This window comes from Salvelinus fontinalis, chromosome 12, assembly GCF_029448725.1.
Source record: "Salvelinus fontinalis isolate EN_2023a chromosome 12, ASM2944872v1, whole genome shotgun sequence".
Lineage (NCBI taxonomy): Eukaryota > Metazoa > Chordata > Actinopteri > Salmoniformes > Salmonidae > Salvelinus > Salvelinus fontinalis.
Genome location: NC_074676.1, coordinates 9310934 through 9326037, shown reverse-complemented (window position 1 = coordinate 9326037; position 15104 = coordinate 9310934).

Sequence of the window (15104 nt, the reverse complement as noted above, 5' to 3'; positions counted from 1 at the left end):
TTCACTCTTTAAAATGCCAAGCCAAAATAACTAGCAACTTATTTCTCTTTGGGTAATGGCGATAAAAAAAACAGCCAAAACTTAAATGAGGGGATTTATTTAAATATTTCAGCACGCTTGCATGCTTATGACTTGACAAAACAGATGAAAAGGAACTGGCTTTTCTAGCTAGCTTGTAAACCAATTCAAGTTACACTAGCAATATTATTTTCCAATGCATGTAACATTGGGTTAACCACAAGACATTTTTACCAATTATGCTAAACTAGCACGCTAACCGCTAGCTAGCACGCTAATCATTGGCTAGCACGCTAATCATTAGCAAGCAGTAAATAAGTATAAAGTAACAATTGCACATTAATGAATTGTTTGGATGAGCCCACCAATTTCAATCTCATGACGCAGTATATCTGACACAATATGGCTTTCAGACATTGTCAATGCATGTTGGATTCAGCCGAAAGATATACATGAGCTAACAGAAATTACAAATAAAGACAATGGGAACATGCATTGCTTGCCAATACACCACATACAATTTTAGTTAAAATATTGGTTAGCAGTTTAGTTAATAGCTTACCTTCTTGCATGAATGCGAACGTCTGCAACCATCCTCCTCTTCCTTAAAAAACTTGCTGCACAGCTACTTTTGTTGTGATCATGCTCAGGCAGAGACAGGCTTGCCAGATCAATTTCACATTTCTAATAATTCCAGTAAAAACCCGCCTTCAAAGCCTGAAAACTGTTACAATCTCAGCAGATTACAGGGAAATGAATGGGTTTAAAAAAAAAATACCATGTTGATAACGGTGCAATATAGAAGTAGTATAAATACTTGCACGCAGCAACCAACACTTTTTACCCGCAGCAAAGTTTTAAAAGTACCTCAATAAAAGGCAACACAATGTGCATGGCAACCCTGGGGAGAGATTTGTCACTGCAGCGTGGGGGAGGGGGAACTGTGTTGACCTGTGAAAGTTTTGGTGGTTTGGTACTTTTGTGCACACTGCAGTGGGGGAGGGACAGCTTCTCCAGCGGAAATTATGAAGAGTAGACAATGATTCCATCAGCCCAGATTTCTGAATATGTGTGCAATATTATTACTGTCACCTACATTTCCTTAGACAATTTGGGTTTGTAGTTTACACAATCAGTATCAGTGAGGTGTTAAGTGCAGCTACTTGAATGGTCTGTAGACTTGCTGACACAAAAGTAGCTAATGGCAGGTTAAGATTCTAACTAGCAACCTAACCCCCCCCCCCCATATCCCCTTTGTTTCTGTGCCAACAAATGTTTATATGCTACAGGTCAACCAGATTGTCAGCTAGCTAGCTAATTAGGTAACATGATTGAACATGGTGTGACTGCACAGCTTCTCTATCTTTGATGTAGTCTAAACAGAAACTGAAAGACACAGACAGACAGATACACTTTTATAAACTATACTGATGTCAGATATCAGTGGCTAATGTTCACATTCTGTGGCGGTCAACTGCTCCTAGATCTGTGAAAAGTTCTACAGCAACAACAACACATTTTATGTTGGTGTTAGTGTTAGGATTTGTGTTTATTGCACTATAACCCAATGCTCTATCACATGTGATATAATATTAGCAACTGTTAGCCTGGGCGTCTGTGTGTGTGTGCTGAAAGTAACATTGTGCCCCAGATAGTGTGCTGAGAAGCTGTGGTTAACCTTGAGCGAGAACAGTATGCTTTCTATGCAGGTGCAAATAGCTCAGACAATGTTACAGAACTGTCTGGCCCCAGTCTCTAGGGTGTGGGAGCGTAATCTACACAGCAACAGCGCCGGACACCAAGGAGCGCCAAGAGACTGGGACTAGCCTGAGCGCCGGCGATAGGCTGAGCAAAGTTTAAACCACGCTCAGCCTCTACTGTGATAGGCCAACAGACGGGTTGGAACAACGTCTGTCACCGTATAAGAACAGCTGTTTACTTACATCCTGCCAGTTCTCTGTTCTGCCCTGCGAGGTGATACAGAAAACCCGTATATACGAAAATTGCATTTACCATTTATCGCTTAAGTTTAATAAAAATATTCAGTGACTCTGAATCACATTTTGACCTGATACCAGATTTGAATTGACGCAAATCCCTTATATTAGAGAGCACAAAACAGGCCTATCTGAATTTAACTTCATCATTTAAATCACATATTTTAATGTAAGCTTTGATTTGTATCATATTAAATGTTTTTCAGTGCATAGTAGTCTACAAGAGTCGGTGGAACATTTCCATATTAGTAGTACAGTTGAGTGAGAATTTGAGCTAGCAGTTGGAATTTTGATACATTGTATGACACACCCTACACTACAGCCAATCGTTGAGCAGCCTCCCATCCCCTTCTCTGCTCCCATCCCCCTCTCTGCTCTCCCCCCACCAAGTTATATATATTAAGGCCAAATATAAGTCTTAATGAAGAAACTGCTATAGACAATACTGATGTAAGATATTAGTGGCTGATGTTAACATTATGTGGAGATCAACTGATCCTAGATCTGTGACTTTATAAGTGCCTAAGGCCAACTCTAATATACAGTACCAGTCAAAAGTTTGGACACACCAACTCATTCAAGGGTTTTTCATAATTTTTTACTATTTTCTACATTGTAGAATAGTGAACACATCAAAACTGAGAATAACACATATGAAATCATGTTGTAACCAAAAAAGTGTTAAACAAATCAAAATATTTTTTATATTTGAGATTCTTCAAAGTACAAGTGTCCAGGACAAGCCTTCTTAAATCCATGGTCCGATTAGCTCGAGACTCACAGATGCATCTCCCCTCATCGCCATAGACATGTTTAAGCTGTGACCCCCCCCCCAGACAAATCCCCTCAATAGCTTGAAAGACTAGAAATGTACAAATACCCTTAGTTAGAGAGAATTTGTAAGCGTTCCAAAAAGGGCAAAAAAATAACGGGTAAAAACCTGGTTTTCTAATATGTACCGGTTCATGAGGGTTGCCTAATCACACATATGAAATTTTAGAAAGGTGTGACCTTTTTAACCCTTCGAAACAGCCCCTATGACCCCAATGTAAAGCACTTCCGGATGTCACAGGAAGCTGAAAGTAAACATATATCCTCATTGGCGTAGGATTTTACAGAATCCTGAGTTTCAAGTCTTTACATTAAGAACTGACTGATTTACAGAGGGTTGAATTCAGTGGTTTTCAAGAACTGCAGGGAGTGAAATTAAAACCACGTTTAGGGTCCCTTCTTGCTTCTCCTTGCTTGCTTTGTTAGTAGCAGTTGGTGACACACAGCATAAAAAACTTTCTCCTGTCTACGCGCATATGGATGTTGACAATCATAAAAAAATCCCAATCGCCATCACACTGCACACTACCCTATCTCATCTGAACAAGAGGGATACCTATGTAAGAATGCTGTTCATTGGGCCTCCCGGGTGGCGCAGTGGTCTATGCAGTGCTAGCTGCGCCACCAGAGTCTCTGGGTTCGCGCCCAGGCTCTGTCGCAGCCGGCCGCGACCGGGAGGTCCGTGGGGCGACGCACAATTGGGCTAGCGTCGTCCGGGTTAGGGAGGGTTTGGCCGGTAGGGATATCCTTGTCTCATCGCGCTCCAGCGACTCCTGTGGCGGGCCGGGCGCAGTGCGCGCTAACCAAGGGGGCCAGGTGCACGGTGTTTCCTCCGACATATTGGTGCGGCTGGCTTCTGGGTTGGAGGCTGTCGGAGGAATTCAGCATTCAGTGTTAAGAAGCAGTGCGGCTTGGTTGGGTTGTGCTTCGGAGGACGCGTGGCTTTCGACCTTCGTCTCTCCCGAGCCCGTACGAGAGTTGTAGCGATGAGACAAGATAGTAATTACTAGCGATTGGATACCACGAAAATTGGGGAGAAAAGGGGATAAAAAAACAAACAAAACAAACAAAATAAAGAATGCTGTTCATTGACTCAGCATTCAACACCATAGTACCCTCCAAGCTCAACACTACATTTGAGGCCCTGGGTCTCGACCCCACCCTGTGCAATTGGGTTCTGGACTTCCTGACGGGTCACCCCTGTACTCCCTGTTCAAGTTCCTCAATGTACATGTCACCGACAAACTAAAATGGTCGACCCACACAGACAGTGTGGTGAAGAAGGCGCAACAGCCTAAATACAGTCTTGAAATCATTAGAGACTTTAATAAAAGGAACACTAGTCACTTTAATAATGCCACTTTAAGAATGTTTACATATCTCACATTACTCATCTCATATGTATATACTGCTACTGTATCCTATATGATCAATTCTACACTATCTGATACTTCTCATCCATATTTGTATATGAATATATTCTTATCTCATTCCTTTACTACATTGTATGTATTAGCTATTGTTGTGGAAGTGTTAGATTTACCTGTTAGATACTGCTGAACTGTCAAATCAAGATGATTTACCTGTTAGATACTGCTGAACTGTCAAATCAAGATGCACAAACGTTCGCCATAATCGCAATAACATCTGCTAACCATGTGTATTTATGTACAGTATGTTATACCATATATGGAATCTTGCCTATGCCATTCGGTCATTACTCATCCATATATTTATATGTAGATATTCTATTCCATCCCTTTACTTGATTTGTGTGTATTAGGTAGTTGTTGTGGAATGGTTGTTGTGGAATTGTTAGATATTACAAAACTCTTGATGCTGCAATGATGAAAATCTCAAAAACTAAGAGAGGAATTACTTAAAACTCCACCAAAGAAAAACAACGCAACCATCTTTTGCACTAAGCACACCAAGGGTTCAGAGAAAATTAAAGCAATCCTGAAAAAGGACTGGCATATTCTGCAATCAGACAACAACAAAAGTGCCCACCTCTTCAAGGAACCTCCACTGGTGGTCTATAAGTGTGGTCGCAATATTGGAGATAGCTTGGTGAGATCTGACATGCCCCCTGAGCTCACTCAGACACTCTTGACACCTATCCCAAATGGGAACTACAAATGTGGCTCATGCGCAATAGCACTATAAAAATATCCTTCTTCAGACACCCACATACAGGTCGAAAAATCCCTGTTAGGGGTATCATCTCATGCAAGACCATGGGAGTAATCTATCTCATCACCTGTTCATGTGGAAAAGCCTACAAAGGGAGGCTTACTGGATATTCTGTCTAAAAACATTGACCCCTAGTGGTCTGAATATTGACTTTGATCTCAGGCCCTTCTTATGAACAATTCTTTCTTTTATGAACAAGTCTTATAAATTGATATATTCTTTCTACAGCTTATTAGCATACACCTAATATGTTCCCTCTGTTGATGATGCTCATTATACATTAAGGTTGAACTAAATGATTACATGTGACAAATATGAAATTAAATATGAAACAATTAAATATGTGAAATTTAATTAAACAATAATGTATGTGGATGCTAATTTGATGTACTATATTCAATTATGTTTCTATATGATAATAGCCTAATATATTTAATATGCCATAAACAATTGTTTTTTTTAACAGTTTCACTAATTCATTCTAATTAACTTAATCATTATGACACACCCCTCACTATTGTCATTGGTTGCACTAATTGCACTGTTTGTCTACATAACCTGGTTCAAGTATTCATGACATTACCCTGAAGCAGGCAGTGATGCTGAAACGTTGGTAAATACCCAATAAATTACTGGGACTTTATATATGGAGTGTGCGACTTTCTTTATTTTAATATAAAGTATTTAAGTAAAAGTACTGTGTCTGTACTTTACTATTTGTGTTTTTTACATATTTTACTTTTACTTAACAACATTCCTAAAGAAAATGATGTACTTTTTACTCCATACATTTTCCCTGACACCCAAAAGTACTCATTACATTTTGAATGCTTAGCAGGACAGAAAATTATCCAATTCCCACACGTATCAAGAGAACATCCCTGGTCATCCCTACTGCCTCTGATCTGGCGCACTCACTAATCACTAAACAAAAATGCTTTGTTTTTAAATGATGTCTGAGTGTGACCCTGGCGATCTGATTTGCTTAATTTAAGTAATTTTAAGTTCATACTTTTACTTTTGATACTTAAGTATATTTGAGCAACTATCACTCCAACAACACTGCTGACAAAACCACACTGTGCTTCATTAAATAGCAGATCCAAATTACCTGGTTTGAAGTTGAGATTACATTAAAAGTACATGGTGCAAGTGATCAATGCCGTTCGAGATTCTACATAGACTACAGCAATTGTGAATATCTCCACAGATCTGCCACAACCTACAGTATGCATGTGATCTTGAACATGCACGCTTTATATGATTAATGTTACAAACAAATAAATGTATAGTTACAGTAACCTCAAAATGTGTCTATGGATCTGTTACTTCATTTAAGGTTGAATAAATACTGTTACATTAGTTAAGATAACCTTAACTTCAGGCTATTTACTGTATTACAAAAGTAATATTGAATTGTGTTTAGTTGACAACTCAACCAAATATCAACATTTAAAGGATATATTTACTGCTTGGATAGTTCAATCTAAGACACTGGCTTATTTACATTCTTTAACTTTTATTTCTGGTTGAGTTGGAGACGTGAAGCCAACATATAATTTATTAACTTGTTTTGTCGACAACTTAACAGGCTATTTATTGTATTTCAAAAGTGATATTGAAATGTGTTTGGTCAACAACATCAATTTAGGCATCAGGCATGTCACTTCCGCCATTGGCTGACGGTGCTAATAGCGAATGGGACCAAAATATTGTGGGTTTAGCGTTGACTCAAAACGAATGCACGACAAGAAAACACACACAACTACTACTATTATAGTATAGAAGTCAAAATACCTGTAGCTATGTTCTCGTTCTAAGAGGATGCTATAATAAATAGATAATTGCGATTTTCAGATTTATTTGAGTACTGGGAATTTATTTGCCGTGCATATATGCAGATAAGTTGAATATGAAACTAAAGTGAATTTCTTTCCAAAGGCGTCTGTGTGGCGTCAGCTGCGAACGTTCCACACAGATGTTCAATGAGCGATCGAGTTCTACTAAACTCACTAGGCCTACTCTCATTTTAATATTCAAAACCACTACTGTAATGAAAATAAAAGCCAATAAACTGAATAATTACAGTCAAACTATTATTTTTATTAAATTGCTGAATTAGGCCTATTGTATTTAATGACATTTCATGCCAGTTCAAGTGGTTTTGACAAACCTTTATGATGTGGACGGCTGCTATGTCATAACGTGCATGATGTCATAATTAAGCATTCTTTTGTCAAAATAAAACATTCCATAGACAGGTCATTGACGCTCTTCTTGAACTGAGGTAGGACCTATAATTTAATGAAATAATCTCAAATACATTACTTTTATCTTATGACAACTTTATTTGACCAACAACTGTCAGAAAAACTGTTATGTTTTGTGATTTATGACAACTAGATCTTATGGTCTTGTGTTTCTGTTTTCAATAATATATTGTTGAAACTGTATAGTCAAATCCTACATGTGCAAATTATCTGAAAGTCCAACTTGAAGGTAGGCCTTAGTCTGTGAATCTTTCATTTTTATAAATTTATTGACATTTTACCAGGAATTGGAAGATCCTTTGAAAGTGGAAAAACACAAGTTTATAATAACAACGTTGATCAAATTCTATTGTAATAATTGTAATTTATTCTATATGCTTTCTGTTGCTGTTTGCTCCTCCACTGTAACTCTCACAGCCATGAAAGACAGAGGGAAGTCCAGGACTCGGACACAAGAGACCAGTCAGAACAGTTCTGAGAACAGCCTGACAGACATCCTCAGTGTCCGGAGTGCCAGTGATATTGTCCTACAGCCAATGCCACCAGGGAGAAAGAATAGCCGATCCAACTTCCACAACATAGATGTGACTAAAGAGAGTGCTGACATGGGAAGGCTTCCCAAGGCCACTCCACCCATCAGGCTCCCAATGCTCACTGTGACCTCTTTCACTGTCCAAAGGATCAAAAACACCCTCAAGGTAGCTCGCATGCCTCGTCTGCAGCTGGAGGGACAGATGGGTAGCAAGCGTCTGGGTCCGGTCAAAGCCAAATCCGGAGGGAGCACATTCACCTCCAGCCACAAGCAGGAGCCAGAGGTTAAATCCAGCAGACCACAGACACCAGGAAGCATCCCTAAGAGGCCCAATGTATGCTCCACTGCAGCCAAGAAGGTAGCTCCTTTATCTGGGACTCCATGCAGCCAGTCTGAGGTCAGGATCCAGGCCAATCCTCTCCAGACGTCTAAGGACCAAAGGCCCCGCTCTCCTCCTGCTCAGGCCAGACGGTCTCTGTCCGACGGCAGCCTCTTGCAGCCGCCATGTTCTCCTGTGGATTTCCTCCAGCCGGAGGTCCAGGCCAGCAGAAGACTGGCTCGAACCAAGACCGGGATAGCTAGGATAACAACACATACTGATGGCAGCACTCTGAGGTTCCCTAACCAGACCTTAGAGATTATAAACTCCATGGGTAGGAGGGAGAGCACCAATTCTTTCCCTGTGCTGCCAACCATTGCAGTGTCAGCCTCACCTGCCCAGATGGCCATCCCATTGCCTACCCCAATGGTCAGCCATGTACCTGACCTTCTGGTGCCTACTCCATCTGCTTCTCCGGCTCCTTCCAGCCGAGTGCCTGCCCCACCTGCCTCCCCAGTGCCAGCCCGGCCTGCCAACGCCAGATCACGGCGTGTGTCGAAGAGGATCCAGCTCTTACAGATCCGGTCTGCTATGCTGGACCAGCAGCTACCAGAACAACTGGGTGACAAACAAATCATATTACCCTCTGAGCCCCTGTCCTTCAGTAGCACTGAGAGGATTTTCCTCTGTGGTCCACCTTTAATCTGCCACCCAGCTAACGTAGGCGGAGATGATGGCTGTCACCCCCTGCCCAGACCTACGCCCAGCCACACAGGTCGCACCGACCACACCGCTTTACTGACCAGTAGGAGAGCCATGCAGGCGGGTGAGAAGTGCCCCTTTGAAATCCTCTTGACCCCCTTGGCCACACTGGCGGAACAGCCTCCTATCAAGCGGTGGCACATGCCCGCCTCCCGTGCCAAGGCCAAGCGGGAATGGGAGAATAGCCAACGAGGGCGCAGGAAGAGAGTGAAGCCCATTCACTGGGATGTTAACTTTAAGTCTGGGCCTTTCTTCCATGTGTGTGTCTCTCCATCACTGCCCTCGATCTTGGAGGTGGATGAAGAGTCTCTTTCTGAAGAGATGGAGCAAAGCAAGTTGTAGGGGGTCGCGCAAACACACACACCTTCATTTTATTACCTTTATTTAAATAGGCAAGTTAGTTAAGAACAAATTCTTATTTACAATGACGGCCTACCCCGGCCAAACCCTAACCCGGACGGCACTGGGCCAATTGTGCGCCGCCCTATGGGACCAGTGCCTTAGACGGCTGCGCCAATCGGGAGCCCTATTGAGACCTCATGGCCTACCATGGACCAGAGAGGATCAGCCAGCATCATCTCAGCATCTGCTCTGCCTGCCATCCTAGTACCTCCACTGCCCTTTCAACCCCAAACCACAAAGGGCAGGTGACAGAATTGATTCAGCGCCCACCGATCCAGGCTGTTGTGCATAAGCAGCAGCTACTTTCAGAAGTACTGTTGGAACAGACTTTTCCTATGAGATCCAACAGGAGCCACAAGCTGTCAAAGTACTTCCATCCCTGGGGTGTGTAGCTTCTCGAAGAGTGTTCTCTTCCTGAAGATGGACTGCTTCAACCCCTTGGGAGTACCCAGAGTATCTAGTAGGCTAGAGTGATGATAGAATATGTCCCTCAGTATCAACTAGAGATTAATATTAATCCACTTGTTATTCTAGTTAGTCAAATGTTAATTTATCCTCAGCATGTTCCAAAGAATTCTGTTTCTATAAAGTTTTATTGCAGTTGAAAATTATCTGTGGTGTGTGTTGTTGGTTTCTTGTGAGCTATGAAGTATACCCTGTTTGTGGAATGTTTATTTCTTCATTGGATTTGTTGATTTGTTGACCAAGGAGAAGAGGTAGGTGCTGACCGGACTAATATAAGTGAAGGTCCGATTGAAATTTGTATTAATCCGAAGGAGGCACATCTGACTCACACCTTGCTCCAATAATTCCTCACATTTTCAATGTGTAGCAACACTTACAAATTGTCAGGTGGAACTATTTGTACTACAGCATTGGAAATGAGGATCTGTCCAAACACAGTGTTTATGAAATGCAAGAACAACCTTCTCTGACCAATACGTTTCCTCGGCATGATTTTATTCTAACATTAACCATGATTTTTTTCTTTGCAGCCCTCAAAAACAAATGTTGATCCCCATGTAACAACACATGATATTCCACAGGGGGGCACTTAGGGTCTGTAACGAAAGGAGGTTGAACACATTGTACCTTGAATACCATCTGAATTTACACACAGCCTCAACTATTTAAATGACAGAAAACATTATATTCAGCTCTCACACAGTACATTAATAGATCATGATCCCTTGGGTTTTTCACAGTCCATCATAATAAATACTTTTTGGCAACTTTTGCATTGTTGTCTAAGGTTCATTCCGAAACGCATTCTCTCCACCAAAGCCCAAAGCTTACTAGCATTATAAAGATATCACTCAAGTTTAAGAGGTGTCACCACATTTTTGTAGAGATTTATATGGGGGCCAGTGCAATGACTCACATTGCACTGTAAGATCAGTCATGCATCGTACACAGTTTCTCTAGAAACATGCATGAGAAAGATATGACTAAGCAGAGAAGTATGGATGTATCAATTGTTCTAGAACTGGTTCAAGAAAGAAGAGCCAGAGATAGAGAGCAAAGCATAGAAGTATGTTGGTTTACATATGAACACTTTCCATCATACTCTCAGGAAAGTTAGGTTAGTTAGGCTACATGTGATTGTGCGTCACCATAACTGAAACATGGCCTTCTTTCTTTCACGGTTTCACGTCATGGTTCAAGTATTTGCATAAACTGGGAAACATGTGCATACACATTTCAATTTCCCTGGCCGGCAGTGAAGGGGTTTTAATCAGCTGTGTGCTCTCAGTGTACGCTCACTAGCAGAATCTGTCTGCCAAAAAATCTGTCTGCCGCAGCTGCTGCGCTAAGGCTAATCTTCTGTCACAGAGAGCGCTGACAACCAGAGGTGTTTCCAGAGGACAACAACACAGAGCAGGTTAGAGAAGCTTCAAACCTAACTGCGCACACACATACACACACACAGATCTAGGAGCAGTTGACCTCCACAGAATGTGAACATTAGCCACTAATATCTGACATCAGTATAGTTTATAAAAGTGTATCTGTCTGTCTGTGTCTTTCAGTTTCTGTTTAGACTACATCAAAGATAGAGAAGCTGTGCAGTCACACCATGTTCAATCATGTTACCTAATTAGCTAGCTAGCTGACAATCTGGTTGACCTGTAGCATATAAACATTTGTTGGCACAGAAAGAAAGGGGATATAAAAAATGATTGCTCAAATTCCCCCCCGCCACTATCTGACTGGGTTAATTACTTAATATTAAGTTAATATGGACCCATTGTCTTAGACTTGAAATCTTGGACCGGGATTCAAACACAGGCACTCTTATTTCAGCCATATGGACTTGTAACTCGACTCGACTCAAACATGGGTGACTTTGACTCAACTCAGAGTTAGCCATAGGGTCTTGTGAATTGACTCGGACTTGTGCTTTAGTGACTCAACTACAACACTGCTGCCATTACATGGCTACTACTACTGCTACAACTAACAATTCTAGCAAGGGGTACCCCAGCTTGGATACACTTTTCTGCTGCTCCCTCAAAAGCATTAAGCAGACATTTTGATTATACCTCCCAACTCATAACTCCCTGTTGGGGTGAGTCTATCTACAAATAAACGCAGCAAGAGGATTACAACAGCTAACACGGGAAGCTGAAATCCTGGGGTCCGCCTTATGTTCCCTCAGTTCTACCCCATTTTGAAAAGGTGCTTTTCATCCATGACCAGGCCATGTTTTGGCAGTTTTGCTTCACTAGGCAAGACAATTGCAGACATTCTCCAATCTGGCAAAGAAATAGGCCTATAGTGTACAGTGTCGGCCTATAATGTCATTTTATAACTAGGCCTACCATAAGATAGCCTCCCATTTGTAAAACATGCAGTTGCATTGGCTTTGTTCACCTAGTCCCGATTCCTGACAAAAGCTTATAGGGACTTGTCCTTTAAGATATGAACATCAGTTTCCCAAGTTTATTATGAGTTTTCTTGAGGCTTTTTGCAAAGAGATCAATGCTGATGTAAAGGCCTACGTCTTCACAGCAGTACAAACCTGAAATCACTTATTATCAGTACATTGTATTCCACCTTGTGAAACCAGGCGTCTAGTGGAGGGTAAATGCAAATAGGATTAAAAAATGGCCTGTTATGAGAGAGAAACAGATTGTGAGAGTAGCTGAGTGCCAATAGAGATGAGATGGCTGTTAATATCACTAGGCTGTTTGGTCTGTGTGCAGGTAGTGAACCTGATTGCTGAGCGGTTAGGTTGCTAGTTAGAATCTTAACCTGCCATTAGCTACTTTTGTGTCAGCAAGTCTACAGACCATTCAAGTAGCTGCACTTAACACCTCACTGATACTGATTGTGTAAGCTACAAACCCAAATTGTCTAAGGAAATGTAGGTGACAGTAATAATATTGCACACATATTCAGAAATCTGGGCTGATGGAATCATTGTCTACTCGCCATAATTTCCGCTGGAGAAGCTGTCCCTCCCCCACTGCAGTGTGCACAAAAGTACCAAACCACCAAAACTTTCACAGGTCAACACAGTTCCCCCTCCCCCACGCTGCAGTGACAAATCTCTCCCCAGGGTTGCCATGCACATTGTGTTGTCTTTTATTGAGGTACTTTTAAAACTTTGCTGCGGGTAAAAAGTGTTGGTTGCTGCGTGCAAGTATTTATACTACTTCTATATTGCATCGTTATCAACATGGTATTTTTTTAAAACCCATTAATTTCCCTGTAAACTGCTGAGATTGTAACAGTTTTCAGGCTTTGAAGGCGGGTTTTTACTGGAATTACTAGAAATGTGAAATTGATCTGGCAAGCCTGTCTCTGCCTGAGCATGATCACAACAAAAGTAGCTGTGTGCAGCAAGTTTTTTAAGGAAGAGGAGGATGGTTGCAGACGTTCGCATTCATGCAAGAAGGTAAGCTATTAACTGAACTGTTAACCAATATTTTAACTAAAATTGTATGTTGTGTATTGGCAAGCAATGCATGTTTCCATTGTCTTTATTTGTAATTTCTGTTAGCTCATGTATATCTTTCGGCTGAATCTAACATGCATTGACAATGTCTGAAAGCCATATTGTGTCAGATATACTGCGTCATGAGATTGAAATTGGTGGGCTCATCCAAACAATTCATTAATGTGCAATTGTTACTTTATACTTATTTACTGCTTGCTGACGATTAGCGTGCTAGTTTAGCATAATTGGTAAAAATGTATTGTGGTTAACCCAATGTTACATGCATTGGAAAATAATATTGCTAGTGTAACTTGAATTGGTTTACAAGCTAGCTAGAAAAGCCAGTTCCTTTTCATCTGTTTTGTCAAGTCATAAGCATGCAAACGTGCTGAAATATTTAAATAAATCCCCTCATTTAAGTTTTGGCTGGTTTTTTATCGCCATTACCCAAAGAGAAATAAGTTGCTAGTTATTTTGGCTTTGCATTTTAAACAGTGAAACACCACAACAGGAATAAAGAGTAGGACTGTGCCAATTCACATGCCTTGCTTTAGCCATATCACTCATACTGTTTCTTGTTTAGTTCATCCATAAAAGCAGATCAACTTTAGTTGCATCCAGGAACTTGCATAATGTGCTTATGTTATGCTTATACTTGCTTTTTTACTTTGAAAGTCGACTTAAAAAAGGAAATTGTAATAGATGTTTGTAGGACCTCTGTCAGTCAATGATAACAGTCATTGGTGTCCACCAGCCCATCCCCTTTGTTGTGTGCTGAGCAATCTTGTTATTCTTTTAAGTCTCAACCATTCATGTAAGAAACTTGTCTTCCTTTACAAAGGCACTGCAGAGGCTAAGAAGATGCATGGAAACTCTAAAAGAAACATAATTCAACATGTAGGCCAGATTTGAAAAGGAAATAATAAATCCCGAAGCTCAGTGTAATGGCTCTCGTCGGTGGAAGGAGAGGAGGACCAAAGCGCAGCGTGGTGCGTATCCATATTTATTAGAATACTAATCAATTATGAACAAAAACAATAAACAGAAGAAAACCCAACGAAGCTACAGTCCCGAACTAGTGAACACAGACAAACCAGGAACACACGAACAGGAACAATCACCCACAAACCAATAGTGAAAACAGTCTACCTTAATATGGTTCCCAATCAGAGACAATGCAAAACACCTGCCTCTGATTGAGAACCATATCAGGCCAAATGACAAACCTAAACATAGAAACACATAACATAGACTGCCCACCCCAACTCACGCCCTGACCATACTAACTAAAGACAAAGCAAAGGAAAATAAAGGTCAGAACGTGACACTCAGGTTTGTCAGTTGTTTAGAATGAGGATACTGGGGATGGTTGAATCATATTCAATTGCCTAATTTGCACATGACTAGTTTAATTTTATTGTATCCTTAGATGTCAGACACCGAGGCTGCCTGCACCGCCGTTGATCAGAACAGACAGCGTATACGTAAGTTAGTGTCATTCAACACCAGCACATACTGTAAGTTCGTGTGAATCAGCTTTGTAAATCAAAGACAGGCAAGTCTGCACTTCCATCCCATATTCATTGTTTTATAACCTAATGTAGAGGAGCACAGAGCCATAACTAATCAAAATGTGCCAGTGTCCAAATACTTTGTGTTATTTGTCTAGTTGTCCAATATACTTTTCTTCTGCAATACAGTTGACCAAAGCTATGCTTGGATACAAGACTGATGACTCAATAACCAGTATTGACAATAGTGAAGATGGTTATGTCCCAGGGCCATCAGGATCATCAGAGGAAGGCAATTTCTATGAAGAAAATCTGACCGGTGTGCC